The 6,000-nt window shown below is 48.5% G+C and overlaps 1 pseudogene across 1 annotated transcript in view; it reads right to left on the reverse strand.

Moving 5' to 3' along the window:
* Nucleotides 1-4,424, reverse strand: part of LOC311526290 (antigen WC1.1-like) — a 65,863-nt pseudogene extending 61,439 nt beyond the window's left edge. The window contains exons 1-2 of the transcript XR_014714723.1: nucleotides 4,364-4,424; nucleotides 372-686 (exon numbers count right to left, since the gene is read on the reverse strand). The product of XR_014714723.1 is annotated as an antigen WC1.1-like (transcript). The remainder of the gene's footprint in view (nucleotides 1-371; nucleotides 687-4,363) is intronic.
* Between the last annotated feature and the right edge of the window lie 1,576 nt (nucleotides 4,425-6,000).

A 6,000-nucleotide genomic window follows, 5' to 3' on the forward strand; every position in this document is an offset into this window, starting at 1 on the left:
AAACTCCACAGCACTCGCCCCACCGGCTCCCATCCCAGCTCCCGCAGCCACAGGCAGGGTCACAACTGCTGCTCCCCTGGGGAGACACTGGGCTTCTATACACAGGCACCTACAGGCACAGACCTGCTAATGGGGCTTTGCCCCACCCCACCCTTACTCCATGATAGCTGCCTGACCTGCCCAGAGGATGGCACAGCCTGCTTATCCCCAGTCTACCAAGGGGAGCTCAGGGAGAGACTGGTCAGCTCCACATAGACCTCAGTGCAGGGCACCCTCCAGCTCTGAGTCTCCAGGAATGTCACATACTTTGGGTTCATTCCCTTCTCCCTCATAGGGAGTTTCCTACAGGGGCAGGTTGGCAGAGTTCTTACCTGAGCAGATCACTCCGGTATCAAAAGAATGAGGGCACTGGAGTGCACCCCATCCTACATGACTGCAGTTCCAGAGAGCTGACTCGTCACCATCACAATCAGCTAGAATCAGCCAAGTTGGTCCAGATCCTTCTCCAAAATGAGCATTACCAAGGGCACTGACAGCAGGTCCACATCCCAACTGCTTACAAACCACCTCAGCATCTTCCATGTCCCAGGGAACATCACACACCGTCCCCCACAGATCCTGGTGTTTAACCTCCACTCTCCCGGCACAGGGGCTGCTTCCATTCACCAGCCTCAGCTCATCATTACCTTCAAAGAGACACAGAGCAGAGTTGCAGACAGAGCAGAACCCATCCGCTCTGGCTTGGGGATTATCACACAAGGGTCCTGGGCTTTACTCCCTGATATCCCAGTCAGGCTTGTCACTGGGGAGGCAGCATGAGGTATCTCCTCCCCTCTGAGCCCTCTGGGCTGGTGAATGCTGAGCTCCATCACTGCTGTGTGATTCACCACTCTCCCTCATCACCCAATCTCCTCATTCCTTCGACCCTCCTCCCCCACCACTCACTTGAAAACATGTTCCCCCACCCAACCTCTCCCTAGCACCAGCTCCTCCAACCATCTCCAACAACCTCTCCTGCCTGGAAAGGAGTGTGGTGTATTGAAAACTGTTAAAATGCCAACCTGCTGCCACTTTAAGAGGAAGGGACTTCCTGGTCCTGTTTGCAGGCTAGGGATGGAGCGCTTTGTAAGGAAGTGGCAATCTGGGCCTTCAGCAGTCAGACTCCAGAGAGCCCACCTAAACCTAGATGGGGTAAGTTGTGCCTCTCTGCCTTGTGGAGCACCCTGCTTTGTCTCTCTCTGTTTTGGGGTTCTTGTGTGTGAGGGTTCATAGAATCATAGAATATCAGGGTTGGAAGGGACCTCAGGAGGTCATCTAGTCCAATCCCCTGCTCAAAGCAGGACCAATCCCCAACTAAATCATCCCAGCCAGGACTTTGTCAAGCCTGACCTTAAAAACTTCTAAGGAAGGAGATTCCACCACCTCCCTAGGTAAAGCATTCCAGTGTTTCATCACCCTCCTAGTGAAAAAGTTTTTCCTAATATCCAACCTAAACCTCCCCCACTGCAACTTGAGACCATTACTCCTTGTTCTGTCATCTGCTACCATTGGGAACAGTCTAGATCCATCCTCTTTGGAACCCCCTTTCAGGGAGTTGAAAGCAGCTATCAAATCCCCCCTCATTCTTCTCTTCCGCAGATTAAACAATCCCAGTTCCCTCAGCCTCTCCTCATAACTCATGTGTTCCAGTCCCCTAATCATTTTTGTTGCCCCCCACTGGACTCTTTCCAATTTTTCCACATCCTTCTTGTAGTGTGCGGCCCAAAACTGGACACAGTACTCCAGATGAGGCCTCACCAATGTCGAATAGAGGGGAATGATCACGTCCCTCGATCTGCTGGCAGTGCCCCTAAATATACATCCCAAATGCCATTGGCCTTCTTGGCAACAAGGGCACACTGTTGACTCATATCCAGCTTCTCGTCCACTGTAACCCCTAGGTCCTTTTCTGCAGAACTGCTGCCGAGCCATTCGGTCCCTAGTCTGTAGCGGTGCATGGGATTCTTCCTTCCTAAGTGCAGGACTCTGCCCTTGTCCTTCTTGAACCTCATCAGATTTCTTTTGGCCCAATCCTCTAATTTGTCTAGGTCCGTCTGTATCTTATCCCTACCCTCCAGCGTATCTACCTCTCCTCCCAGTTCAGTGTCATCCGCATGTTCTACATTCTAAGTTATAAAGTCGTGTTACATTGCAACCTTCCAGAAAGAGTATTTCATATATTTATCTAACTTCTCTGTGTTTCTGCTGTGAACATAACATGGAGAGCCAGACATATCCCACTATCCTGTTCTCCCTCCCCTCACACTTGCTGCTGCTCTGCCCATTCAGTGCCACCCCCGCACACACACACATACAGCCCGCCTGCCACTCAATGCTACTTGCCTTCCTCCTCTGTCTGAGTCACTGTTCCTCCCAGACCCCTCCCATTCTACCTGCTTCAAATTTTTAAATGTTTTCTCAGAAGGAATTAGAGAAAATGTTTTTCCGCATTTGCATTTACCTGCTGGTTACAAAGTATAAGTGCAGATTCATTTGTGATGACTATTTTATACCCAGTTTTTATAAAGCACATTCCCTTTCCAGTAACAGGGGCTGTAACTCCATCCTGGGGGGCAGGGGACATCAGAACCCTCAGAGCAGAGAGCTCCCACTAGCTGCAATTACAGCTGTATATTGATGGGAAGCTGTGGGGAGGGGGGCACTGTTCCATACAATCTCATGGTGAAAACAAACCCCTGCCCCAGAGCACAGTGACTGTTATGGGAAGTCCAGGAGCTCTGGACCCACCTCCACATCCCTCTTGTTCAGTGGTTCTCAAATTTGTGTACTGGTGACCTCTTGTTGAAGGGATTCATTCTGCAACACTGAGTTAGATTAAGAAACTTGGTGTCTCTTCTGACCCTTCCCCGCTTTGTAGGAACCCATGTGTTCGGCTTGGAACAAAAGAGTTCACCTTGATCATTTTAATTTATTTAAAGGTTTTTTTCTGTCTGGTGAATTTTATCTCCATGTTCTCTCTCTACCCTCAATCACACAGGTAGGTATTGTTCCCATTTTACAGAAAGGGAACCTGAGGCAGTGAGAAATGACTTGAGATGCCCCAAGGTCACACACTAAATCTGTGTCAGAGACAAGAACGGACACTAATCGTCGGATTCCCAGTGCAGAGTTTTCACCATAGAACCATCTGTAAGTTACACAGGGGGCACAGGCTGTGCACTCATGTATTCCATGGTGTCCTCGCCACAGCAGTGTCTGGGGGTTTATTGTTATGATTTCCTCTTCGTGCCATTCCCAGTAGGGCATATCCACTGCAGCATGTTTGCTCTCTGGTTTCAGCAGCCACCATCATGTTACACCTGCCTCTTGCTCTTTGTCGCCCCAAACCAGCAAAGGCTGTTAGTCACGGGGCAACAATTTCACAAAACCATTTCTCTTCGCCTGCAATTTTTTTTGTTTTGTTTTGTTTTGTTTTGTTTTGTTTTTTGAATCCCAGTGGAATTCTCTGTGTTTTCACTCTGGTAAAGATCAGTTTTATCATGAGATCAAACTCCAGCTGCTTCTATGTAACTTTCTTGGGAAGTTCAGGTAAAACCCCCCACTTCAGAAAATGTCCTTGCTCCGGACTCCTCAGCACCTACCCTCTGAGGCACAGAGACGTTGCAGAGCTATCTGCGATCTCTACATACCAGCTGTGGTACCGCAGTTTGTCTCTAGCTAAATATTTGAGGTTTCTAAAATCTGACTTTCATCTTCAGCTTCACCTGTTCACACTGCAGCTACAGAACAGCAGCGTCTCAGACTGCAGCAACTCACAGAAACAGGCTGCTACTGAACAGTTCAGTGTCCTCACAAGTGCATCATTCAAACCCTGCTGAAGTTGGCCCAGCACATTGGACGCACACAGGACAGCAGTGTTATTTTAAATGGCATGGAGTGTATATCTGGAATTATTCACAGGTTCCATACACAGGCACAGAGCTGGACGGGCGAAGAGGCTGGAGGTCATAATATAGAAGCCCACTCTGCTTTTCTTCTGATTAGTTGACAGGAATTTCTAAGCACTGAAGCCATTAGTTCACTAAAAGCAACTCCGGGCTCACTGTGCTACAAGACTGGGGTATTTTATAAAGCATACAGATTGTGACAGGGTCAAATCTGTGATTATTGCAAATATAAAAACCTCCTCTCTCAGAATAACCAATGGGAGATAATCAGAAACTCAAATTTACTTTAACCACAACTGCCTGCTTCCCATCTGCTTCACTGACTTCTGGAATAAAACACTGTTTCTAGTGGATTAAAACTTTCTTCCTACTTCTCATCTGCCCAACTCACCCAGTGAAATAAAGCAGGCACTTACCTGTGGTGTCCTGAAGAAAGAGGAGAAGCCAAAGCAGCTGAGTGGAGAGATGTCCCTTCATTGCCAGACGGACCTGCCGTCCCCTCCTGATACTGCACAGCCAGCACGGAAACAGTCTGCCAGGGCTCCTCTGTGTCTGACAAGTGACAATAAAGCAATGGAAGGGAAATATGTAGACTCAGATGCTCGCATCAGCTGCGAGAAGGAACCAATAGAAACAATATTCACCTTTTTAGACATTATCAGAGAGTTTATCTAAATTTTTATGCCACTAAAACATCCAATACAATTCTAAAACTCCGGCTGTTACCATATATGAGTGACGAGTCCGCTTCTGATGTCATCTTTGCTTCAGTCTCGGATCATCATGTAACCGCCCTCCTTGGTGCAGGGCAGAACTGTGTGAAAAATGATTCTGTCTGATTAGTTAAATAACTCTAGAATGCTGCTCATTTGACAAACTAATTATGAAAACAAATGTGGAAAAAAAGAAACCTCTAAAATTGCACCCCTCAGAGCTGTGTGTGTCCAATTGTAGCTAGGCCACTAAAACCACTGAGTTGGGATGTTACCACTGGGGTCAGCTGTATCCAAAGGAGAAGGGACCAACCCCTGCTCCCTTTGTGGAATCCAGACTGCTCAGGGCTTCCTGAATGGCAGTGGTACATTAGTGGTAGGAGTGTGTCATGGAACTTCCTTCTTCAGAGGTGACCATCAGCGGCAGCAGAGTCTCAGAGGGCTTCCTGTTCACCGTGTCAGAGCTTGTTCTTAACACTGACTGACTAGGTTCTGAGTGACCATCTCGCATACCGTAGTGTAGGTAGCAACCCACTCCAGGACTCTCTGCCCAGGCCAGTGCTAGGACTGCCCTGTGTGGAAACTCCAGGCAGCACAGGCTGCGTTAGTCAGTCTGGGAGCAAGAGAGAATCACAGGGTCCTGGCCATTTCCATCCTTCTGAATAGAGAATCTCCACAATAGTCCATGCAGCTGAAACCCGTCTCTTCTCTATAGTGAAGAGCAGCACATTGGCTGTAGGACACGAGCTTTCCAGGAGACAGCAGCAAGTTAACCAGGAAAACAAGATAGCCGACATCGAGTGGAAAAGCAGCTGGGGGAGGGGGCAATCAAAGGTAAAATCCAGCCTGAAGGAGCCGTGTGTAGGTGTGTGTTAGAACAGGCCTAACAGAGGCATTTAGAATGGAATTTGAAATCAGCCCATCGCAGCAATTGTGGTACCAGACAGAAAGATGGCCTTGTAGGAAACAGCTCAAATGCAGACATCTCTGGCACTTTGCCACCCCTACCTCAGGAAGGCCAAACTGCCACAGTGTGAGCTCTTTGGCAATGAACAACAAGGTGTTTCCCCAGCCAGAAGCCATCTTGGTGAGTGGCGAGAACTCTGAATCAGCACAGGAAGTTCTCTCTCATCTGTCCAGAGAGAGGCAAAGACCAAGAACCATGCGGCACCTACCCCAGCTCTGCCTTAACTACAGTCCTTGTCAGCGGCTCACCGTGCAAAGGCCAGTACAGCACAGTGCAGCCCCTGACCCTGAATAACCAGAACACAGGTCAGAGAATTGAAGAACTGACTGATAATGAAAGAAGGTGCTGGCAACGTTACCGGGAGAGGGGGTGA

The sequence above is a fragment of the Lepidochelys olivacea genome (assembly GCF_965140295.1).
Source record: "Lepidochelys olivacea isolate rLepOli2 genome assembly, chromosome: 1".
NCBI classification, from domain to species: domain Eukaryota; kingdom Metazoa; phylum Chordata; order Testudines; family Cheloniidae; genus Lepidochelys; species Lepidochelys olivacea.